The 25194-nt window shown below is 45.7% G+C and overlaps 1 pseudogene; it reads left to right on the top strand.

Annotated features, from left to right (window-relative positions):
• Window positions 1-24737, top strand: part of LOC145357598 (NADH dehydrogenase [ubiquinone] 1 beta subcomplex subunit 8, mitochondrial-like) — a 30386-nt pseudogene extending 5649 nt beyond the window's left edge.
• Window positions 24738-25194: the final 457 nt, after the last annotated feature.

Genomic DNA, 25194 nt, shown 5'->3' with positions numbered 1-25194 from the left:
ATTCTTGAGATGATGGAACTGATGTATGAGGTGAGATTGAGTTGGTTAGGATTATATTCATTGGAGTTAAGAAGAATGCCTTTATTTAGTCACAACAAGATTAATTTTAAAGGGATCTCTTCCCTTGCAGGTACCTTTTGCAGCTCAATACTTACGTTTTAAAAGGAACGAATTCATGCAGGCTTTCTTGAGTTAAAGAAAGTGTGATTTTCACTACGATTAGAAATGAATATTGAGCCCCAAGGTAAGTAAAAAATATATACAGGTCAGCTTTCGACTTGGCCATGAAGAGTTGATGATGGAACGTTGCACTGTTGCAATTCATGATTCCATCTGCGCTGACTTTAACAGGTAAATAGTCGGTTTCAAGATTCCAGTATTCTGTGGTTTAGTTTAGAAGCTGCCCTGTTTGCTTTTCCATCTGGCTTTGCTGTCTTGGCTTGTTTCAGAGAGTGCTACCAGCTGGAGTTACCAGGGATCTGCTGCTGTCTTTCCTCCTGTTTTTCAGTTGGCTCTTATCCAGTCTTTGTATTTTCCTGGAAAGTAAAAATCCACAAACTGGTCTGTGACATTGTTCACGGGATATCATTCGTGCTAAGATGATAATCAGCTTCCATTGTCTCCACAAGAGATGGCAATTTGTTTCTGAATGCTTGTATGATTTTGATATGTCCTATCTGGAGACAGGGTGGAATTCCATTGTCTATCTGCTGGTATCGCTCACCAGCAATTCAACCACTGACTGAATTTACATCCTTGACCATCTGCAGCTTCTATGTCCATTTTTGACACCACTACTCTTATTTAGAATTTCAATATGTCTGTATATCCTGGCAATACGGATGTTACTTCTCCTGAGGCTCACGATAGAGATGATTCTCTTCATCATGGCATGGACTGCAATGGAACCCATAGCGTCCAACATTGCTAAGAACACTGAAGGTCACATCATGTTCCTGTCTTCTGTCTCATCTAAACTCCCAGCACAGCCTCATCCTGCTGGCTAAACTACTAATAACATGCTCATGTTCCTCTTGTTTCCCACACCATCCCATCTCCATTGTACCAACCTTCTCTTTGTAAGTTCCTGCTTTCGGACCCCCATGATCCACTGCTTGCCCAGCTACAGGAGCCGCTGGGCAGGGGGTGGGGGGGTGTGGTGCTGAGAAACAGAATGCTGATAAAGAGGCTCCATCTCCTGATCTGACACACACAGGCCTTAGCTCAGATGCTGGTACTGCACTTACCTTGGGAATTGGCACAGAGTTATGATCAGGACAAGGTAGCCACCAGCATGGCCGGGCTACCAATGCCAGGGTGAGAGGATGGCTTGCTTTCCAGTTGGCCCAAATCGGAGTTGCAGACAAGATTTGCTGGACATTCTCTCTTCCACCACTACCATCGGGAAAAAGATACAAAAGTCTGAGGTCATGTACCAACCGACTCAAGAACAGCTTCTTCCCTGCTACCATCAGACATTTGAATGGACCTATCTTATAGTAAGTTGATCTTTTCCTACTCCCTAGCTATAACTGTAACATTACATTCTGTACCCGCTCCTTTCCTTCTCTATGAAAGGCATATCTTAGGGTGCAATCCTTTTCACTGGATACTAATACATGTGACAATAGTAAATCAGATCAAATCAAACGACTCAGATGAGGACATTGCACATGGGGAGTGCTGAATCGGTATGTGCACCAAGATGTTGGATGCATTAACTGGTCTCATATCATTGTCATAATGCATTGCAGAGCCTAGCAGAGGGCACAAGGCGCTGCCTGTCCTCTCTGCAACCTCCATTCCTACTACCCTGCAAATGCAGAGGGGCCATGTTGCTGCCTTTCCATGCATAGCTTACCTATTGCTCTGTGATCCCTGTGCAACAATGGTCCAAATTATCTCCAGAACACCACACAGTATTTTCACATACTTCCCAGGAGAAAACATTTCCAAAAATGGAGCTTACCTGCGATCAGGGTGCCTGGCTCTTTAAGGACATTACCAGAAGGCGCAGATCTTGCTGCTTCATACTTCTCCCTGCAGGAATGGATAGCACAGACATCACCAGGACCGGTCTGATCTCAATTTAAAATGCTGGTGTCACACCAGTCAGTTGGGCTGTGGGCTGTCAGGAGTATACTAATTCAACGTGCTTGGTCTCCGCAGTGGTGAATGCCTCCTGGGCTGCACACGGCACTGCCGAATCCACTAGAAATGGTGCCGCATGATTCAGTTACATGCCCAAAGGCTTTGCCTGGTCACTGCTTAGTCTCTGTCAGAGTCACTAAAACACAGCTCACCTGGTCTTTGTTGTTTATGGAGACTTACTGATTGCAAACTGCCTGCCAACACTACAATGGTAACCTCGCTTCGAAAATACTTCCCCAGATCTCCTCCCATGCCTAGTGGCGCACTACCTTTAGCCATTTTCATAACTAGTAATTTCCAGAACAAGTTGTTAGCCTGTCGCTAGGGGCTCATAGCTTGAGGGGCATCACTCCACATCAAATATGGCTGATCAGAGTCTCTCCTGCTCTTACCACCAGCTATTGACGTGTTTGGAAAGATTTGCAGGTTAATACTCAACCTGTTTGATCACGTTATGAATGCACCTTCCCTGGCCAGCAAGTCCTGGGGTGGGACTCAAACCTGAAGCTTCTGGCTCAGAGACAGAGACGCTACCCACTGCTGCACAAGATCTCCCCAGAAATCCTTCAGTGCCTGAAAGAGGTGTTGGGATATCCTGAGGGTGTGAAAGGTGCTAGGTAAATGAAGGCCCTTTCTCTTCCTTTTGAAGAATGCTAGGCTTCTCCCTATCAGACTCAAGGTGATCATTGCCCCGATGGGCAGAGTGTGTCAACTGGACAAGCAGTGAACAATTACCATGAACTGTATGAGTAATCTGTCCACTTTAAGGTTTAAGCTGCGGGAGTATCCTGTGTTTATTTGAACATCCTGTTGCCAACCTGCAGCTGAGCTCTCTGGACTGAGTGTAAGAAGGAGAATGGAGCCGGTGTATTAGTCAGACTGACAATCCACACCAGCTGAAAAGCTTCCTACACATCAGCCAGCTGCTATCAGCAGCCCCCAGAATACCCAGCCAAGTCAGCACACTTAGCAGGGAATGGTGGTGGGATATTCAACCATAGAAGGCATCATAACCTCAGCAAACACACACACATTTCCTTGAAGGGGCAGAGAGGGCCAAGAACTACCATCCACAGAGGACTTCTTCCCTCTAGCACAGGAACACTGAGCCAGGTCGAGCAACCCAGCTGTGACCATGGCACTCGGCAGGGATCCGTCCTGGGAGCCTCCCAGCCCGGTGGCTCAGTATTTCCACCATATCAGGTGAGTCGAGTGCGTTGCTCAATCTCCTCGGCCTGTGATGTGGCTGACACGATTTCAAAGCCATCACTCCTGGAGGCACCCTTGGGTACATCACAGACCTTTCTCCGGAAGACTGACACAAGTGTCTGAAGGCCAAGTTTGAGCTCTGTGTTGCTGCAAGATCAAGAAGGCTGGGAAGAAGATGAAAGGTTTTAGCTAACCATGATGAGTGCTTTGTTTAATATTACCTGGGTGTCTTATAATGTGGGCAAGAATGCACAGCCCGTGTTATTAGAGAGTGTCCCTCAGGCACTGAGTGAAGAGAAACAATGCCCTAAGTGTCTGTTGGTGCAGCATCAGAGAGGATCTAATACAGAGAATGAGCTGTCAATCCAGCAAACTGTAAGCAGTTTTAATAAGAAGCTGTTTTTACATGACAAGGGACTGGAGCCAGCTAGACAGGGTAAGACATGTTCATCAAAGGGGGATGTTGGTCAGGTCAGGGGCTTTAAAACCCACTGGTGACTGACAGTCAGTTTTCACAGCCAAAGCCAAGAAATTTATTTGCTATTGCCAATTTTTCCTCAACGTCTCTCTTTCCGAGGGTTGGAATTGGGATATATCTTTGTTATTTCGCCCAAGAAAAGGATTTGTCAGTTGTGAATTGAGACTGTATCAGTGTGCTGATTGACTGCTCAAGGTATTACAGCTGAGGCCAATCTCATCTTCGTCAAATATTGGCACAGTGGCACAGTGGTTAGCACTGCTGCCTCACAGCGCCAGGGACCCAAGTTCAATTCCTGGCTTGGGTCACTGTTGGTGAGGAGTTTGCACATTCTCCCCGTGTCTGTGTGGATTCCCTCCCACAACCTGAAAGGTGTGCTGTTAGGTGTACTGGCCATGCTAACTTCTCCCAATATATTATATGCTTTATTAACTGCTCTTTCCACCTGTCCTGCCACCTTCAATGATATATACACCTAAGTCCCTCTACTCCTGCACCCACTTTCAAATTTTGCCCCTCGTCTCATTTTGTCTCTCCATGTTATTCCTACCAATATGCATTACCTTACACTTCTCTGCATTCAACTTTTCTGCCCATTCCATCAACTTGTCAAAATCCTCCAACTAGCCTCCAAAACCCCTTGCCTCCCTTCCGAGGCTCCCTGAACCCTCCCAATCTGAAACTTTGGATTTCCACCTCTCCGCCTCTTCATCCTGGGAGCTGCTTGCAGTCCCGGCAGCAGCCACTACTAAATTGTGGAGCTGCTGGGATGGCTACAGTGGCTGGACAATCAGATTGGGCAGCAGCTCTGAAGGACAGCTCTTCATTTGATGGAGGGGTAGCAGTCCAGCCCTTAGCTTGTTAAGCCTCTGGCAGCATGTTATCGTTGTGGGCACGCTTTATTAAAGTGGTTGGTTTGGAATCGATTTTTCTTCTGGGATGGGTATTGGGGGTGGAGTGATGTGAGTGGTGAGCCCTGATTACCCACCACTCCCTTCCCCCTCCCCGACTCCCCCTCAATCCTCCCACAACAACCTGAAACACGGCCCATTGCAGTTAGTGCTGAGATAGTGAGACAAAGGGCAGGATTTTCCCTGGGGGCATCAGGTCAAATGGAGGTCAGAGGTTCACACTGTTGGGAAGGATGGCCATTTGGCAGGAAGTGTCCCTGGATTGGCTAATGAAGTACTGTGAGCAGGCTCTCGAAACTGGAGGGCCAATAGGAGGCTGTCTTTTCAGAGAGACATCCTCTCTCCAACTGTCGAAACATTAACATTAAAAATGCCCTTAGCAACAGGCCATCATTGGGGTGGGGATCTGCTCCACAGGGTAGTCCACCATGGCTACTAATTTCAAACAGGCGGTGAGAGCCTCAAAGCCTGCCTTTGTGGAGCACAGGCCTCCCCAGTGTGCTAGCCAACCTCCGACAGGGGGACTTAGTTGACGCCCCACCACTGGGTGATGATTAGCCTTTCTACTCCTCTCTCCATCTCCAGGAAAATGGTTCAAGGATGGGATGTTAGCAGCACACTGGCCCACAGCAAAAAAAAACTCCTATCCAACCATCTCTGCACTACCCCTTCAGGGCCTAATAATTAAACCCAGTGTTTATGTTCAAACACTGATCTTTGATGAAGTAGATTGAATTTCATAAAGGCAACAGTAATGATAGAGGATAGCACCAACAAAATTATATCCTATTCCTCAGGGGGAGTCAGTGGCGGAGTGGAATTTTCAATCCAGAGACCCAGGATAATGCTTTGGGTATCTGGATTCGAATCCCGCCACAGCAGACGGTGAAATTTGAATTCAATAAAAAGCTGGAAATAAAAGTCTAATGATGACCATGAAACCATTGGCGATTGTTGGAAAAACCCATCTGATTCACTAATGCCCTTTAGGGAAGGAAATACTCCCTGGAACGATGGAGGTTGAGGGGCGATCTGATAGATTAGAACGGCATGGACAGAATGGATAGCCAGATGCTCTTTCCTATGTTGCCAGTACAAGGGGATATAGGTTTAAGGTGCATGGGGAAAGCTTTAGAGGAGATGTGCGAGGCAAGTTTTTTGCATAGAAGGTAGTGAATGCCTGGACCATGCTGCCTGGGATGGTAATGGAAGCAGGTACGATAGCAGCACTTAAGGGACATCTAGACAAATACAGGAATAAGGTAGAAAATGATGGATACAAACTCCGTAAGTGCATGCAGTTTTAGTTTAGGCAACCATCATGATCGGCATAGGCTTAGAGGGCTGAAGAGCCTGTTCCTGCGCTGTACTGTTCTTTGTTGTTTAAAATCTGCTGCCTTTACCTGGTCTGGCCTATGAGGTTGACTCTTAAATTCCTCTAAAATGGCCTAGCAAGCCATTCGGTTCAATTAGGGATAGGTAATAAATGCAGTCCATCCAGTGACACCCACATCTCATGAATGAATAAAAAAAAGGACAAGGTTAGGAGGAGAGCTAGGAGGAATCTATAGGATATTGGGGAAAGGTGGGATCAGGCTATTGAGTTGGATGATCAGCCATAAGGAATGGGGGAGCAAACTCAAAGGGCTGAATGGCCTATGCCTGCTCCTATTTTCTATGTTTTTAGGAGTTGTTACAATATCACTGAATCAGATTAACTGGTTATTTTCTCACTGTTATTTGTGAGACTTTTCTGTGTTCAAATGAACTGATCCCTTACACACCAGCAGTGACTATATTTCATAAGTACCTCTAGCTGTAAGGTGCTTTGGGAGATCCTGTGGTACTGACAGACACTCTAAATGCATATTCTTTATTTCATTGCTAAACACTCCTTATCCTGCTGATTAAACAGAGATTCTGTACAGTTACACAGTGACCAACTCTCAGACTGTGTTACCAGCAGATTGGAAAATAAACTTTCCGACAGATTTTCCATCTGTTTATTTTGGAAAAGTTCAAATTTTCGGCACAATAAAAATAAAGCTGTTAAATAATAATAAGCACTGTGAAAACTGCAGCCTTTGCTGCACAAATCCCAGGCAGAGTATGGAAAGAATGTGTGAAAATATAAGCAAAGACTCTGTTTTTGTCTGTAATATACATAAATACATAAAATTAAGTTATCAATGCTGCCAATGTGTTGAGCCAACTCATAAACAGTGTCTTATCATTAGCATTCAGGGCAGCAATAACAAAGGATTTATTTAAATGAAATTTCATATCCAAAAGTTAGACTTCTAACAATGAGGTCAAATGTTTTCCTGCTGTCTACACGAGGTTATCAAACTCTTGTATTCTCCCAACACTCAGGGAGATTCATAATGTGCATGGCTATTAGCTGCTGTGCGCTCAAACCTGCTAATTGTCTGCCCTCACTATTCCCTCACCCTCAGAATCCTTGTTCCACTCCTGGAAAACTATCCTGGAGTCAACCAAGGGTACCCTCACCCCATTCAGCCATTCCTCATGTATCAGAGGAGACAATCAAATTCGGCAGGCTATAGACTTCTGCAATGAAAATACAGGGGTGGCACTGCTGCCTCACAGCGCCCGGGATCCGGGCTCAATTCCAGCCTCGGGTCACTGTCTGTGCGGAGTCTGCATGTTCTCCCTTGTGTCTGCGGTTTTCCTTCGGGTGCTCCTGTTTCCTCTCACAGTCCAAAGATGTGCAGGTAAGGGCACTAAATTGGCCATGCTAAATTGACCCGTGTTGGGGTACTAGTGGGGTAAATAGTGGGGTTACAAGGATATGGCCTGGGTGGGATTTCTGTTGGTGCAGGCTCAAGGGGCCAAATGGCTTTCCTCTGCACTATAGTGATTCTATAAATTGTATGCAATCCCTAGAATTGTTGAAGTTGAAATTTGCACAAAGAGTCACCAGTTATAATAATATTTTTAACGAAATACGTAGAATAAAATTGTCGTGTCAGTTTTCCGCATTGAAAAGTAAGGTGCAAGGTTGAGTTTAAGACTTGTCAATCAAAGTGTTCCAGAGTTTCTCAAATTGGCTCCACGTTCTTCCGATCTCAGAGGTGGCAGCATTAACATCACTCCGTATAATGTTGAAATGGAAAGGCACCAGAATTCACTGCCCGCTTGCAGTATAGCCTGGTGAAGCATGCGGAAAACAGAATGACCTACTTGGATTAAGTTCAGTGCCTGGACTGCCAATTCCTGGAATAGTGGGTGGGTAGACAGTGCGTCAGAATTTTCATGGCACAATAATGGTCTGAGTAGCACAGCAGGCAGACAAGGGGAGCACTGGAATAAGCAGGGCTGAGCTGACAGATACAGCAATGACTGGCAGCTTTCTCACTGACTCAAGTGACACTGAGCCCTCTGCATCCAATTCTCCCAGGTCAGCTTCATCACATCATTTTCCAGGTGGATGTGGACTGATCCAAATGAAGGCTCGCAAAGGGTGGTGATGAGGTAAATTTAAAGGAATGGGGGTAATTAAAGCGGCAGCACAACAGGGAGACAGAAATCCAGAGCAGGTCAAAAGGCATCTCAATCTATTTTCAGCCATTTCCACGGCTGAAGGAATGGTGGGTTTGAACGGTCGGGCAGATTGAGGGGAAGGGAAATGTCACATCTCTGCAGCTGAGTGAAGCCACAGGCTCGTAGGCAATCCCTTGGTGGTTGTTGTAATGCTATGGATTTGACAAGATGGCTGCCTGTAGGGAGTTGCAGACAAGTTTTAGCTGGCTAGTAACCACAGCGATCATGTTTACCATCCCAGTGTTGCATGACTTCTACAGGATTTCTCACAGGAAGAAATACAACACAGCGGCTGCTTTTGTCCTGGCTCATATCCTGAGAAAGAGCTCTGCACAACTATGGCTGGAAAAGGGATGATGTGGAGATGCCGGCGTTGGACTGGGGTAAACACAGTAAGAAGTCTCACAACACCAGGTTAAAGTCCAACAGGTTTATTTGATAGTAATCCCACAAGCTTTCGGAAATAGTGTTCCTCCGTCAGGTGTGTGGAAGGTTGACGAAGGAACAGCATTTCCGAAAGCTTGTGGGATTATTATCAAATAAAGTGGTTGGACTCTAACCTGGTGTTGTGACACTTCTTACTGGAAAAGGGATCCCAGGACATGAAGAATAACTGATGACATCTTTGGATGGGAGCTAATTAGATACCACCGGCCCTTGAAAGAAAACTGCTGCATTTATCTGACACATTTCAACATCTTATGACATCCCAAAGCCCAGGAAGGGCAGTCCCTGCTGTAATATTGGAAACATAGCAGGCAATATCCACAAACAGCAATGTGAAATAGTCAGATAAACTGCTTTTGTGATGTTGGATGAGTGCTACATTGCATACTGCCTTTCTTCAAAACACTAAAATACATTCTTTTACATCCACCTGAGAGGCAGACAGCATCTTAGCTTTATTATCTTTTCCAGAAGCTAGTACCTCCAATATTGCAGCCCTCCCTCTGTATTACACAAGAGCCTCTGCCCAGATTATGTACACTTTGCTGGACTTGATTCCACAACCTTTTGACTCAGAGGAAAGACTGCTATTCCTGAGACACAACCTAATCACTAGGACATGGTGTATTTTTGGGAGTAAGGGTATATTTATGGGGGACAAAATTAGATAGATCCCACTGTGGATTAACCAACCCCTATTCTGTCACAAACATTGTTTTGCCTGAAAAAAGTGGACAGAGGGCTAATACAGTACAGAGGGATAATACAGTACAGAGGGATGGTACAGTACAGGGATATAGTACAGTACAGAGGGATAGTATGGTACAGAGGGCTAGTACAATACAGAGGGATAGTACAATACAGAGGGATAGTACAGGAGAGAGGGATAATACAGTACAGAGGGATGGTACAGTACAGAGGGATGGTACAGTATAGAGGGGTAATACAGTACAGAGGGATGGTACAGTACAGGGATATAGTACAGTACAGAGGGATAGTACAATACAGAGGGATAGTACAGGAGAGAGGGATAATACAGTACAGAGGGATGGTACAGTACAGAGGGATGGTACAGTACAGAGGGATAATACAGTACAGAGGGATGGTACAGTACAGAGGGGTAATACAGTACAGAGGAATGGTACAGTACAGGGATATGGTACAGTACAGAGGGATAGTATAGTACAGAGGGATAGTACAATACAGAGGGATAGTACAATACAGAGGGATAGTACAGGAGAGAGGGATAATACAGTACAGAGAGACGATACAGTGCAGGGGATAATACAGCACAGAGGGATAGTACAGGGCAGAGGGATGGTACAGTACAGAGGGATAATACAGTACAGAGGGATGGTACAGTACAGAGGGATAGTACAGGGCAGAGGAATGGTACAGTACAGAGGGATAATACAGTACAGAGGGATAATACAGTACAGAGAGATGATACAGTACAGAGGGATGGTACAGTACAGAGGGATGATACAGTACAGAGGGATGGTACAGTACAGAGGGATGGTACAGTATGGAGGGATGGTACAGTACAGAGGGATGATACAGTACAGAGGGATAGTACAGTACAGAGGGATGGTACAGTACAGAGGGATAGTACAGTACAGAGGGATGGTACAGTACAGAGGGATGATACAGTACAGAGGGATGATACAGTACAGAGGGATGGTACAGTACAGAGGGATAGTACAGTACAGAGGGATGGTACAGTATAGAGGGATAATACAGAACGGAGGAATGATACAGTACAGAGGGACGGTACAGTACAGAGGGATGGTACAGTACAGAGGGATAATACAGTACAGAGGGATGGTACAGTACAGAGGGATGGTACAGTATAGAGGGATGGTACAGTATAGAGGGATGGTACAGTACAGAGGGATAGTACAGTACAGAGGGGTGATACAGTACAGAGGGAGGGAACAGTACAGAGGGATGGTACAGTACAGAGGGATAGTACAGTACAGAGGGGTGATACAGTACAGAGGGAGGGAACAGTACAGAGGGATGGTACAGTATAGAGGGATGGTACAGTACAGAGGGGTGATACAGTACAGAGGGATAGTACAGTACAGAGGGATGGTACAGTACAGAGGGATGATACAGTACAGAGGGATGGTACAGTACAGAGGGATAGTACAGTACAGAGGGATGATACAATACAGAGGGATGGTACAGTACAGAGGGATGATACAGTATAGAGGGATGGTACAGTACAGAGGGATAGTACAGTACAGAGGGATAATACAGTATAGAGGGATGATACAATACAGAGGGATGGTACAGTATAGAGGGATGGTACAGTATAGAGGGATGATACAATACAGAGGGATGGTACAGTACAGAGGGATAGTACAGTACAGAGGGATAATACAGTATAGAGGGATGGTACAGTACAGAGGGATGGTACAGTATAGAGGGATGATACAGTATAGAGGGATAGTACAATACAGAGGGATAATACAGTACAGAGGGATAGTACAGTACAGAGGGATGATACAGTATAGAGGGATGGTACAGTACAGAGGGATAGTACAGTATAGAGGGATGGTACAGTACAGAGGGATAGTACAATACAGAGGGATGATACAGTACGGAGGGATGGTACAGTACAGAGGGATAGTACAGTACAGAGGGATGGTACAGTACAGAGGGATGGTACAGTACAGAGGGATAGTACAGTACAGGGGATGATACAGTATAGAGGGATGGTACAGTACAGAGGGATGGTACAATATAGAGGGATGGTACAGTACAGAGGGATAGTACAATACAGAGGGATGATACAGTACGGAGGGATGGTACAGTACAGAGGGATAGTACAGTACAGAGGGATGGTACAGTACAGAGGGATGGTACAGTACAGAGGGATGGTACAGTACAGAGGGATAGTACAGTACAGGGGATGATACAGTATAGAGGGATGGTACAGTACAGAGGGATAGTACAGTACAGAGGGATGATACAGTATAGAGGGATAGTACAGTACAGAGGGATGATACAGTATAGAGGGATGGTACAGTATAGAGGGATGGTACAGTACAGAGGGATAGTACAGGGCAGAGGGGTTGTTGTAAAATGGTGTTTTTGGATTGCTGGTACCACAGTTGGATTAGTCAACCACGGGCATTCCAGAGCATTAGCCTCCAGCCTTCCTCCTTTTTCCTCTCTGCACACTCAATAACATGATAGTGAGGTGGAGCAGGATATAAAACATGATGATAAATTATGACATGCTCTCGAGACTACTGAGACTGATCCAAAGATGTGCAGGTTGGGTGAATTGACCAGGCGAAATTGCCCCTTTATGTTCCAGGATGTGCAGATTGGGGGGGATAGAGCGGGGGTTGGGCTTCGATAAGATGCTCTGTCAGAGAGTCAGTGCAGATGGGCCAAATGGCCTTCATCTGCACTGTAGGGATTTTATGATTCTACGGTCCAGGAGCTGAATCATTGCTTAATAGCCCCACTGATTTGATGAATGATATGCCGTATGCCAGTTCGGCTTTTGTTATACACGTGCCACCCATGTGTGATTGAGCTATAGGTCGATCGTGAGCCCGGTGTTCAATGGGAAACCCTTGTTGCCCAGTAACCTCTGGTCACTCAATGTGCTCTAGTGTGCCAGGACCCAAGCATGGACAAGCACGATGTGCTGTGAATGGTTACACACTAGACGGACATTGAGGGAGCAAAATCCTTTCTGGTTGCAATCCTTCTGTGGATTTACTATGTGTCCAGTCAGTGGTACCCAGCACCATGGGCTCACCAGCTATCCTGGTGGAGCCACATGCTGCCCCCAGTTGTTTCTCCCTGGTAAGCAAGAATGGAAGCTATTCCACTCTGTTTACATGCAAAGCATCAGTGACCTCGCTTGCACAACAGGATACAGCAAACTGCCAGAGATTGCAATGTTGAAAGAGCCCAAAGTTCAGAAGTTCAAGGCCATGGTTACCTTCTTGGCACGAGCAATGCCATCCTCAACCATTCAGAGGCTGCAGCAACAGGTGGCAGATTTCAATAAACACTTGCTTTATAAAATGGAAATGTTTTACACACTGCTCCTTGCAGAGCTTGAGATAGCAGAATTGCTTCCTGAAGACCCTGATGGATATAGTTTCTTGCCGAGAACAGTTCTTTATTCCTCCTCCCTCTTCCAGAAGCTTGCCCTCCTCCTTGTCACCTCTGTTCCTTCTTGCTGTCATTCTGTACCCATAAACACATGGTGCCTGAGTAAAACCATGAGTCAGAGCCAATCATTGCCAGGAGACTTCCACAACTTTAACTAACATTTTAAACTATATTCTACTAATTCAGCAACCGATCTGAAATCAGTGATCGCTCGTTGAAATAGTGCTGGTGAGAGGTCTGTGATGTTGTTGAACTGTTCAGCTGTGCGAGGTTAAGAGAACGATTTCACTGGAGAATTCAGGTCGAAAATGGCATGAGATTGCAAGCTGATATCATGACCTGCCTACACCCATGCTAACAACATACCAAAAACAACATTTGATACAACCAACATCAGAACTGCGCCTTGGACCCGCAATAACAGGTATGTTACTGAAAATACTAGACCACTAAATCTGGCAGCCATATTTCATGCTTATATTTATATTTTACAGACAAAGTGATCATGTATGTCCTTGCTATAGAGCGAGTGCAGCGAAGGCTGATTCCTGCGATGGCAGGTCTGTCATATGAGGACAGACTAAGTTGGTTAGAATTATATTCACTGGCGTTTAGAAGAGTGAAAGAGGATCTCATAGAAAGTTATATAATTCTAACAGGGTTAGACAGGGTAGGTTCAGAAAGAATGTTCCCAGTGGTCGGGGAGTCCAGAATTAGGGGTCATAGCTTGAGGATAAGGGGTAACCTTTTTAGAATTGAAGTGAGGAGGAATTTCTTCACCCAGTGGGTAGTGTATGTGTGGAATTCACTGAGGCCAAAGCGTTGTGTAATTTCATTATTAGATACAGCTCTTGGGGCTAAAGAGATCAAGGGATATGGGGGGAAGGAAAGATCAGGGTATTGAATTCAATGATCAGCCATGATCAAAACAAATGGTGGAGCAGGCTTGAAGGGCTGAATGGCCTACACCTGCTACTAGTTTCTACATTTCTATGTTCTATGTATGGGTATTTTTACACATTCGATGAATATTTATATTGGGAGAGTATGTGGAAAATTAGAAAACAATGATGAAGTAGGAAAAGGCATCAGAAAATGAGGGAATGGGAGGAGCACACTGCTAAATTGATTCTTTCCCCAGTAAAAAGAAGGTTGAGAGTTATAGAGTTACAGGTTTTGAAGGTTGATAGAGGCCATTGCAAATGTGAAGGGGATCGACAGAGTTGGCAAAGAAATATTCCCACTTGAGGAGCTGTTTAAACTAGAAGGGGCCGTAAATGTATGATGGTCATTAATAAATCCATTAAGGAATTTAAAGAAACTTGTTTGCTCAGAGCATGTGAGGATATGAAACTCAATATGACATTGTGCAGTTGTGTCGAATAGCACAAATACATTTAAGAGGAATGGGGTTAAGATTATGAGGATATATTGATCTGGGTGAGATGAAGTAGAGATGGAGGAAGCTCATGTAGAACATTAACACCAGTATAGATCTTTTGGGCCGAATGGCCTCTTGCTGTGTTGTAAACTCTATGTAACATTGTACGTGATCCTTGAATTCACTGGGGACCTTTGTTTTCTGGGTGAGATTCTTTTTTAACAAGCTGTTTTCCACCACTTCAATAGGAATTAAACTTCAAAGGTCTTTCAATTCTATTAGCATGCTTTGTGCTGTCCTTTGATCTAACTTTTTTCCCCATTTGTTTTTTTTTGTAAATCACATCCTGATAGCCAAGATGCAAAAACAAAGGAAAAAAGCAGGAAATCATTTGATCCTGTTTCAATCATTCCCTTCGCCACCGGCTGGCCCGCTTTGCAGCGTGGTACACAATCATTGATATTCTGTAAAAACTCTCTCACCACAGAGGCTGATGAAGCAACCCACATTTTAATGGAAGAAACCAGTGGAGTTAACAGGCCAGGCCAACGAAATGGGTGTCGTATCAGCCATTTCTAACCAGCTGACACACACTTACTTACAGGCCTTTTTACCATTGCCCTCTCAGTGGCTTTGGACTCAAGAAGGATGGGACGGGTGGCACATAAACAGCCGCTTCAAGGTTCATGACCTCTGACCGACTGCACATGTCAAGCACCCACCCCACACTCCCGCCCTCCTGAGGCAGATACTTCTCCTGCCTGGAATACATCCTGAGGTACATTTTGGCCTTTGGTAAGACAGCCACTGCCATTTTAGATCCCTGGCCACAGTTAAACATGGCAGGCGAGGTGCCAGATAAACTTGCTGGTGCCGTTTGCCAGATTGAGGCCTCACGGTCAGGGTGGGGGCAGCCATCACCCAGGTAAGTTGTGGTGCGGGAGTGGGGGTGGTCAGAATCGTGGTGGCCCAGGGCTTGATGTTTCTGTGGGTCGAGGAAGCCCATTCCTCTTTCTATGGCACTCCCCCACCCACACCCCCCCGTTCCCCCAAAAAAAATTCAACACTGGCTTTGGCAGGCCTTATAGCTTCAATCGCCCGCTAGCACGGTGCAAGCTCTAATAATTCTGACCTAAAATGAAGTTCGGTATCCTGTTTACATCAAACAACCTTGGTTTTCATATGGAAAAGGGGCCTGTTACCTGAAAAAAGCTACCAAGACTGCGGCTGTTACTGTCTCATTGACACCAGGTGAAAGAATTCAAGCCAATCCCTCTCATCATAGCAGCTGCATCCTCACAATATCACATCCTCTGTGATTTCCCAACGCATCTTCCTGGCTGGAAAAGCTCCACAACTAGGGACACACATCCTTAAATTTGCACCACTGTTTAAAAGGTTCCCAGACAGAAAACAGAAAATTGGAACAGTCCCGCAGACTCCCAGTGGAACCTCAGGCAGCAGATTTCTTCTGGGAATGTGTGTACAATCGATACTTAGATTTGCTGTTTGTATCTTTATTCTTGCGTTGACATGCAGGACAGCACTATCCGATGGGAACTTGTGTTTCCGTCAGTATAAAAGATTGGGTTTCCACTTTCCAAAGTGGTCTCCCCTCCAGGCCAAACAGAAGAACAGTCACAAATCAGCAAAGCTGTTTTCCATTTCAGAGAGAAATATTTCATTAGAAATGGAGAAGTGGACCTAGTGACATAAGACACGAGCAGGCCAGGATTTCACCGCACCCCCCCACCACGGGAAGTGGAGTGGGTGAGGGGTGGAGCATGGAAAGGTCGGTCGGCCTCGGATGGGATTTTCCGGTTTCGGGGCGAGTGTAGCTGTAAAATCCCACCCTGAGTGTGGCGACATCCTGGGGTCATTTAATATGAGTGCACCACTGGGGCTCAGTGTGTTTACCGAGACAGCATGGGAGGCAGTAACATTGGCAGGAAATCTCACTGCCGTTAGCTGTCCTCAGCTCCAGGGATGTGCTTGGCGGGAGTCATAGGCACCACAATAATGCTGCAGAACCTTTTCAGTTAGGGCAGCTTACCCCATTATACAGTTTTCATTGCCAGCCCCAGGCCCTGCTGCCTACTGAGGAAAGATCAAAGGGCAGAGTGACAGAATGTGTTAACACAAACACATTCCACTGCCCATGCTGTGCTTCTCTCCTTATCACCATCTGGTCTGCAGTTCGGGAACATCTGGTTACACTGATCACTTATCAAACTCAGGCACTGGGTTACTGGGGACAAGGGAGAGGGGGCAGGATGAGAACGAGAGGAGTCGGTGGGGAGCGATGGGGAAAGGAGAGGAGGGAGAGGAGTCAGTGGGGAGAGGAGAGGGGGGGAGAGGAGTCAGTGGGGAGAGGAGAGGGGGGGGAGAGGAGTCAGTGGGGAGAGGAGAGGGAGGGAGAGGAGTCAGTGGGGAGAGGAGAGGGAGGGAGAGGAGTCAGTGGGGAGAGGAGAGGGGGGGGAGAGGAGTCAGTGGGGAGAGGAGAGGGAGGGAGAGGAGTCAGTGGGGAGAGGAGAGGGAGGGAGAGGAGTCAGTGGGGAGAGGAGAGGGGGGGGAGAGGAGTCAGTGGGGAAAGAAGAGGGAGGGAGAGGGAGGGAGGGAGAGGGAGGGAGAGGAGTCAGTGGGAAGAGACAGAGAGAGGAGAGGGAGGGAGAGGAGACAGTGGGGAGAGGAGAGGGAGGGAGAGGAGTCAGTGGGGAGAGGAGAGGGAGGGAGAGGAGTCAGTGGGGAGAGACAGAGAGAGGAGAGGGAGGGAGAGGAGTCAGTGGGGAGAGGAGAGGGAGGGAGAGGAGTCAGTGGGAAGAGACAGAGAGAGGGGAGGGAGGGAGAGGAGTCAGTGGGGAGAGGAGAGGGAGGGAGAGGAGTCAGTGGGGAGAGGAGAGGGAGGGAGAGGAGTCAGTGGGGAGAGGAGAGGGAGGGAGAGGAGTCAGTGGGGAGAGGAGAGGGAGGGAGAGGAGTCAGTGGGGAGAGGAGAGGGAGGGAGAGGAGTCAGTGGGGAGAGGAGAGGGAGGGAGAGGAGTCAGTGGGGAGAGGAGAGGGAGGGAGAGGAGTCAGTGGGGAGAGGAGAGGGAGGGAGAGGAGTCAGTGGGGAGAGGAGAGGGAGGGAGAGGAGTCGGTGGGGGGAGACGGGGAGAGGAAAGAAAGGGAGAGGAGTTGGTGCAGAGAGATAGGGAGGAAGAGGGAGAGAGAGAAGGAGAAAGTGGGACAGGGATGGGGGAAGTGGGGAAAGGAAAGTCGGTGGTGGTGAGGAAAGGAAACAGAAGACAATGAGAGGATAGAGAGAGGGTTCATGTCTAACGTGGAAATTGTGCATGTCAACATTGAACGAATTGTAGCATAAGATAGCTCAGTGGTTGCAATATTGTGCGAGCAATCCTCAGAGTTTTGAGTTCAAATCCCACAACAGCTATGTAGGAAATTGGATTCAGTAAATCTGGTAATGAGATGGGCTATCCAAATAAAATTATCAGATCAGCTGCCTGATTGTTGTAAAAAGCCACCGGACTCATTAGGAACAAGAGTAAACCTTTCAATTCTAGAACCTATTCTGCTACCATTCAAGTAGATAATGACCAATCAGTATTTTAACTCCATCTACCCACCTTGGGGCTGTATCCCTCAATACCCTGCCTAACCTCATAAAAACTGAGCAATTTTCAATTGACCTGATCAGAGTTCCACATTTCTACTATTTCTGACATCACTCTTGAATGACCTAATTCTAACTGTAAGAGATATTCCCCATTGTTCTGGATTCCTACACAAGAAGAAATAGTTTATCCTTATCAAATTGTCTTATCAAATTATCAGATAATATTTGGACCCCGCAATCTTTCCATTCATCCACAATTGCTAACTTTCTGCCATTACACTGATCTATTTGCCTGAAGTCCAATGTAGGTGACCTCACACCTCCCACACTATCTGCCACAGTTTTGCCCACTCACTTCCTCTATCAATGTCACTTTGTCTTTCTACCCCTGTTTGTAGAAGAAAGGAAGCCTACTGGCTCTGCTGGTTTGCCTTATACATGACTCAACATTCACACTACATGGCCATCTCAGTACCCTCAGCACAGGCAGAGCTGGGCAACATGAGTGCCTTGCCCATGACGCTTATATCACAAGAAGCCATTTTTAAAACCCTTAAAAGGAGCATTGGATGTCATTCAGAACAAAAGCCCACTATTCATAACCTTCCCATCTTGACATGATGAAAATAATCTGAGCATAATCCATTCTCCCTGGTTCCCCCAGGACCACTTTCCCACCTCCATAAAAACATAGAAACATAGAAAAAGGAACAGGAGTAGGCCAGTCAGCCCTTTGACCTGCTCCACCATTCGACATCATCATGGTTGACACTCTATGTCAAAGCCATATACCTCCTCTCCCAATACCTCTAGACCTTTACAGTCTGGGAGTCTATTTTCTTCGTAAATATATTCAGTGATTTTGCCTCAACAGCCTTCTGTGGTAGAGAATTCCACAGCTTCAATAACCTCTGATCGAAGAAATTTCTCCTCATAGAGTCAAAGAGAATCGCACAGTGCAGAGAAGGCCCTTCAGCCCATCGAGGCTGCACCAACAATAACTACTGCTAAAGTTGCGTTAATCCCACTTTCCAGCACTTGTCTGATATCTTTAAATGTTACGATATTTCAAGTGCTCATCCAAATACTTTTTAAAGGTTGTAAGGTTTCCAGCTTCCACTCGCTTCCCAGGCAGTGCATTCCAGATCCCTACGACCCTCGGAGTGAATTTCTTTTCTCAAATCCCCTCTGAATCTCCTGCCTCTCACCCTATAACTGTGACTCTCATAATTGACCCCTCCATCAAGGGGAATAACTGCTTCCTACTCACCCTGTCCAAACCCCACATTGTCTTGTTCACAAGTCCTTTTTCATGCCCCCTTTTTGTTCTTTTAATTGTTTCTTAAGTTCCCTCTTGCATTTCCTATATTCCTTTAGAGCTGCAGTTGAATTGCTCCCTTTGGACTTGCTCAAAGCCTTTCTCTTCTTCTTTATCCAGTCCTGATAAATTGAGGGTTCGCTGAACTTATTGCTCCTACATTTCCCCCTATAGGGGGCATGTTGGACCTGTATTCTCCCCAACATCCTTTTTGAAAGCCCCCCCACTACTCCACTGTAGATTTTCCCACAAGGAGCTGCTCCCAGGCAGCTTTGGCCAGACTCTGCCTCATTTTAATAAAATCTGCCTTCCCCCAATCCAATGGCACCTATTGCAGGCCATCTTTCTCCACATCTATAACAAACTGGAACTGTACCGTGTTGTGATCACTATCATTACAGTGCTCCCCCACTGCCACATTGAACACTCGTCCAGCTTCGCTCCACAAAACCAGATCCAGCACTGCCCCATCACTTGTTGACCTTCTATATATTGATACAAAAAACTCCCCAAATACATTTCAGAAAATGCCACCCTCTAAACCTTTGTACTATGACCATTTCTTATTTCAGTCTGAAATGGTCTACCTAGTATCCTGAGACTGTGACTCATTGTTCGACACTCCCCAGCCAGGTGAAACAACATTCCTGCATCAAGGCTGTCAAAGTCTGTCAGAATTATATACAGTTCAATGAGATCCTGTCTCATTCTTCTAAATAATAGTGAATACAGGCCCAATATCCATCATAAGGACATTCTGTCATCTAAGGAATCATTCTGGTGAAACTTTGCTACACTCTATCAATGGTAAGTATACCCCTTCTTAGAAGAATAAAACTGTACTGATACTTCTGGTTATCATAGAATCCCTACAGTGCAGAAGGAGGCCATTCAGTCCATTGGGCCTGCATTGAATCTCTAACAGAGCATCCCACCCCACACTCTATCCCCACTAGTCCCCCTAACATACACATCTTGGGACAATAAGGGGCAATTTAGCATGACCAATCCACCTGACCTGCACATCATTGGACTCTGGGAAGAAACCGGAGGACCCAGAGGAAACCCATGCAGATACGGGAAGAACATGCAAACTCCATACAGACAGTGACCCAAGACTGGAATTGAACCCAGATCACTGGCACTGTGAGGCAACGGTGCTAACCACTGGGCCACTAAGGTCCCATACAGCTGTAGTCAGGCATGTTTAGCACTTACTCAAATCCTCTTGCAATGAAGGCTGACATACCATTTGCCTTTCTAACTGCTGGCTGAACCCACGTGCTTGCTTTCTAGCAAGTGACAAGTGAACAAAGACACCCAGATCTCTTTGTGTATCAGCATTTCCCAATCTATCACCATTTAAATAAAACTCTGTCATTCTGTTTCTCTGTCCAAGGTGAATAATTTCACATTTATCCACATATTTATCTACTTCGCTCAACTTGTCTAAATCACCTTGAAGCCTCCTTACATCCTCCTCACCACCCACCTCCCTCGCCACGCTTTGTGTTGTCATTAGCAAACTTGAAAATGATATTTTTGGTTCCCTCATCCAAATCATTGATGTAAGTTGTGAACAGCTCGGGCTCAAGCACTGCTCCCTGTGGGCTCCATTAGTCACTGCCTGCCACTTCGAAAATGACCCATTTATCCCTGTCTGCTAACCAATCCTCAATCCATGTCCAAATATTACCCCCAATCCTAAGTGCTTTCATTTTGCACACTGACTTCTTACGTGGGACTTTATCAAAAGCTTTCTGACTGTCAGCCAGCTCCATAGAGGACTAGCCAATCTCACACCCTCACTAACAGACAAACTCAATTTGGTGCAGGCAATTCATCAGATCCTATCAGACCCAGGTCTCAGAATGGCTTAATCCACATGGCCTAGTCTTTTTGCCAACCTCTTGTTTAGCACAAAATGTTAATATCAGTTTCTCTGTGTCAAAGTGCTTCCATTTGCCAGCACTGATGTAAGAATCGAAAATGGGAACCTGGCAGTTTCTTTATCTCTCACTATCCCTGGGACAGTGAGCTTAAGTCACGTTCAAAATTCTTCTTGGGTAGAGCAACTAACACACGCGGGGCAACAGGGCATGGCGAAAGCTAGGATTTAGCATTTCTATACAGCTTTCTAGGCTGTGCCTTTACCAGCCAGAACACACACACACACAGACACACACACAGACACACACACAAGTATACACACACACATGCACGCGCACACACATACATGCACACAGACACACACAAGTACACACATACACACACACACACACACACACACGTACACATATACCATGCACAAAAACACACACACGCACACAAATACACACACACATACACACAAACACAAATACACAAACGCACACAATTATACACACTCACGCAAATACACACATACACACACACACATAACACGCACACACATACACACAGGCACACAAATACACACACACAGACAAATACATACTCACACACAGACACATACACGTACACACACACGCACACACAGAAAGATGTTGGGGTTACAGTGAGCTGGATACGTCAGCTTGAGTGCTTACGGCTCAGGTAGTTGATTGTGAGCTCACTGAATTCAGCTTTCCTAAAAGAACTCCACAGAATGAACTGTGTCAGACACGGCTTTGGAGTATTTGATAATTAATGGAGCATAGCTGGCCAGATGTTCACAATAATGATTATAAATCATTTCCTAATCCCTGGGGTCAGCTGCAGACATTAATGCTCTGAGGAAGTCTCCTTCCCACAGTGTGATTATCTGTGTAATGTTAAATGCTTTTCACATTCAATGATCAGGCTTTTGTTCGGAGACTGTTGGATTTATAACTGTTTATCAGCTTCCCCCTGCTCACCCAATTTTCTCACTTCCTCTCCTAAACATGCTGCCATATGGTTTTATGGGTATCAATTGCCCCCTGGAGCATTGCCCCAAGTAACTTTTCTGTGTATGTGTGATCTTCGGTATCTGACTGTAGCTGTTAGCACAGCAAAGACACATCTCGCCTATAGAGGGGGAAGAGATGGTCAGAACACTTGCCACTTTCCATTCACCTCTCACTTTTCCACAGCAGGAGTGTGTTTGGATAGAGCATTTCAAATCTTCTGAGTGTTATAATTTTCAGTAATAAACACAAAACAAGGCTTTTGGGTCAGCTTAAATCAGAGGGAAAGTTAAAGGTTATTTTTGCAACACCCCAAAATGTAAACATAATGAAAACTCTGACACACACACACACACACACACACACACACACACACACACACACACACACACACACACATAAGTTTAGAACCACAGAATCCCTAGGAGTGCAAAAGGAGGCCATTCAACCCATTAAATCCCCTCTGACTCACTGAAAGAGCATCCCACACAGGGCCTCCCTTCTGCCCTATCCCCGAAACACATGCATTCATTTACCATGGCTAATCCACCTAGCCTGCATATCTTTGGGTATTAAGGGGTAATTTAGCATGGCCAATCAACCTAACCTGCACATCTTTGAACAATGGGACGAAATTGGAGCACCCGGAGGAAATCCATGCAGATATAGGGAGAATGTGCAAACTCCACACAGACAGTGACCCGAAGTCAGAATTGAACCCGGGTCCCTGGTGTTGTGAGGCAGCAGTGCTAACCACTGTGTCACTGTGCCAACCTCCAGTTCTATAAAGGTGAATCTTTGCAAGTGAAGACAAATCACCCACTTCCCCCCATCCCCGCACTTTCTCTCGCTATCTGGGTTGACTGGTCATTAATGCAAGATTTCACTCTTACTGCAGGAAGGGTTCCTCTTGCCCTGTTGTTCTGCAGAATGACCCCATCCCTGGCTGTATCTTAGAATAAAAAGATTTGTTATTTGAAGGCAGTTTTGATCATGTGACCACATGATCAGTACGTCTATCATCTACACAAAGGATTTGAAGTTAGAAGCCATATAAAAGCAGGGAGGTCTTGCTGCAACTGTACAGGATACTGGTGAGGCCGCAGCTGGAGTACTGTGTGCACTTTTGGTCGCCGCACTTGCGAAAGGATATATTGGCCTTGGAGGGAGTGCAGAGAAGGTTCACTAGGCTGATACCGGAGATGAGGGGGTTGGACTATGAAGAGAGACCAAATAGACTGGGTCTGTACTCGTTGGAGTTTAGAAGGATGAGGGGGAATCTTATAGAGACGTATAAGATAATGAACAGGATGGATAGGGTAGAGGTAGAGAGATTCTTCCTGCTTAGAAAGGATAGCAGGACTAGAGGGCACAGCCTCAAGATAAGGGGGGGCAGTTTAGATCGGAGTTGAGGAGGAACTTCTTCACTCAAAGGGTGGTGAATCTCTGGAATTCTCTGCCCGTTGAAGTGGTGGAGACTACCTCGCTGAATATATTTAAGTCACGGGTAGATAGGTTTCTGATAGGCAACGGAATTAAGGGTTATGGGGAGAGAGCGGGAAAGTGGAACTGATCCACTTCAGATCAGCCATGATCTTATTGAATGGCGGGGTGGGCTCGAAGGGCTAGATGGCCTACTCCTGCTCCTATTTCTTATGTTCTTATGTCCTTATTGCTTCAGATGGCTGTTTTCACCAGTTATTTTCAACTGGTGTGCTGTGGCGTGAGAACTCTCCGAGAATTTGTCCTCATAGTGCCATCGCTCTTATCCAATCAACTTTTACATCGCACTTTGAAATTTAAAATGTACCAATGAGAAAAAGCCTTGGAAAAAGGATCCTTTCTGTGATTGGTCAGTTGAATGGAATGACAAGAATGAACTCAATGGTTACATATCTAGTCCCATGGGCCAAACGCTGGGAGAACATTTCATTACACTGCCTTTAAGCCCCGTCTTCAAATGGAAAATCCGCCATAGATGAGGGATATCTCTTTCGGAATTTACTCTACAAATTTAATCAAACTGCTCCAATTCCCAGACCAGCATGACACATTCCTACTCATTTAAAAAAGGTACATCACTGAGAAGCTGCTGGCTTCTCTGTCTGAGCAGGGGTTTAGGGAAAAGCCTATAGAGGGAGCGGATCGCCACCTGTGTCAGGGCTACCTCTGGTATTCCTCAAGATTAGCTGCCAAGCTCATATCCCAGAATGCCAGAGGAAAGAGAAAATGAGGCTGGAAGATTACAAACCATATCCTGAAGATGGAATGGGATTTGGTGACTGTCCAAAACTACCAAACGTGTCGCAGCGAGAGAGATCCATGGTACATCTGGGATGTGCTTGACCTGCGGTGAAACTAGGGTGGACCCTTGCATTGGGATTTTGACATATTCATTAGGAATCATGTGGACATCTCCCTAAGTCTTGTGGACTGGAATAGAATGGACAAACCTTGGATGGCTTTGTAGGTTTGATGCTGTTCATATTCTACACTGGGGAGGTATTTCCATCATACCAGCCTGTGGCTCCTAAACAGTATCCCAACAATACTCTGTACCTGGAGAAGGAAGGGCCCCCTGATAAAGAACAACTGAAAGTTTACCATTATCTGATATGACCAGCTTTCCTTGTCTATTTGTACAATGCTGATCATTTTGGAAATGGTCTCTTATTCGGTAGAGTGAATAATTTTAAATGTCTGAATTACAAATAATGAATATTAATAAAAGAAAACTACATTTTTATTTTGAATAATCTGATTCTCAATCTTATCAGTTGGGCGTGGAAATATTCAGGCAAAGAAACAGAATCTATGCTTGAACCGAGAGCAACCCAGTGTTATCAAAGGTTAAGAAGATGGTGATAGTAACGTCTCAATTCTGCATTATGCTCTTCAGGAAATGAAGAATCAGGTCGGACATTTGAGCATCTCCCCCCATACCCCACCCCCAAACCCACCTAACCTTCACATCTTTGGACACAAAGAGGCAATTTAACATGGCTCCTGGGATTCCTCACATTCCCCCTCTGTTTCAACCTCAGCCACCCAGGCTAGACTTCCTGCATTCTCACCC

This window comes from Carcharhinus amblyrhynchos, chromosome 23 (genome assembly GCF_965287045.1).
Source record: "Carcharhinus amblyrhynchos chromosome 23, sCarAmb.v2.hapA, whole genome shotgun sequence".
Taxonomy (NCBI): domain Eukaryota; kingdom Metazoa; phylum Chordata; class Chondrichthyes; order Carcharhiniformes; family Carcharhinidae; genus Carcharhinus; species Carcharhinus amblyrhynchos.
Note: the sequence above shows the minus strand (reverse complement) of the source record. Positions and strands in the feature narration are given on the sequence as shown.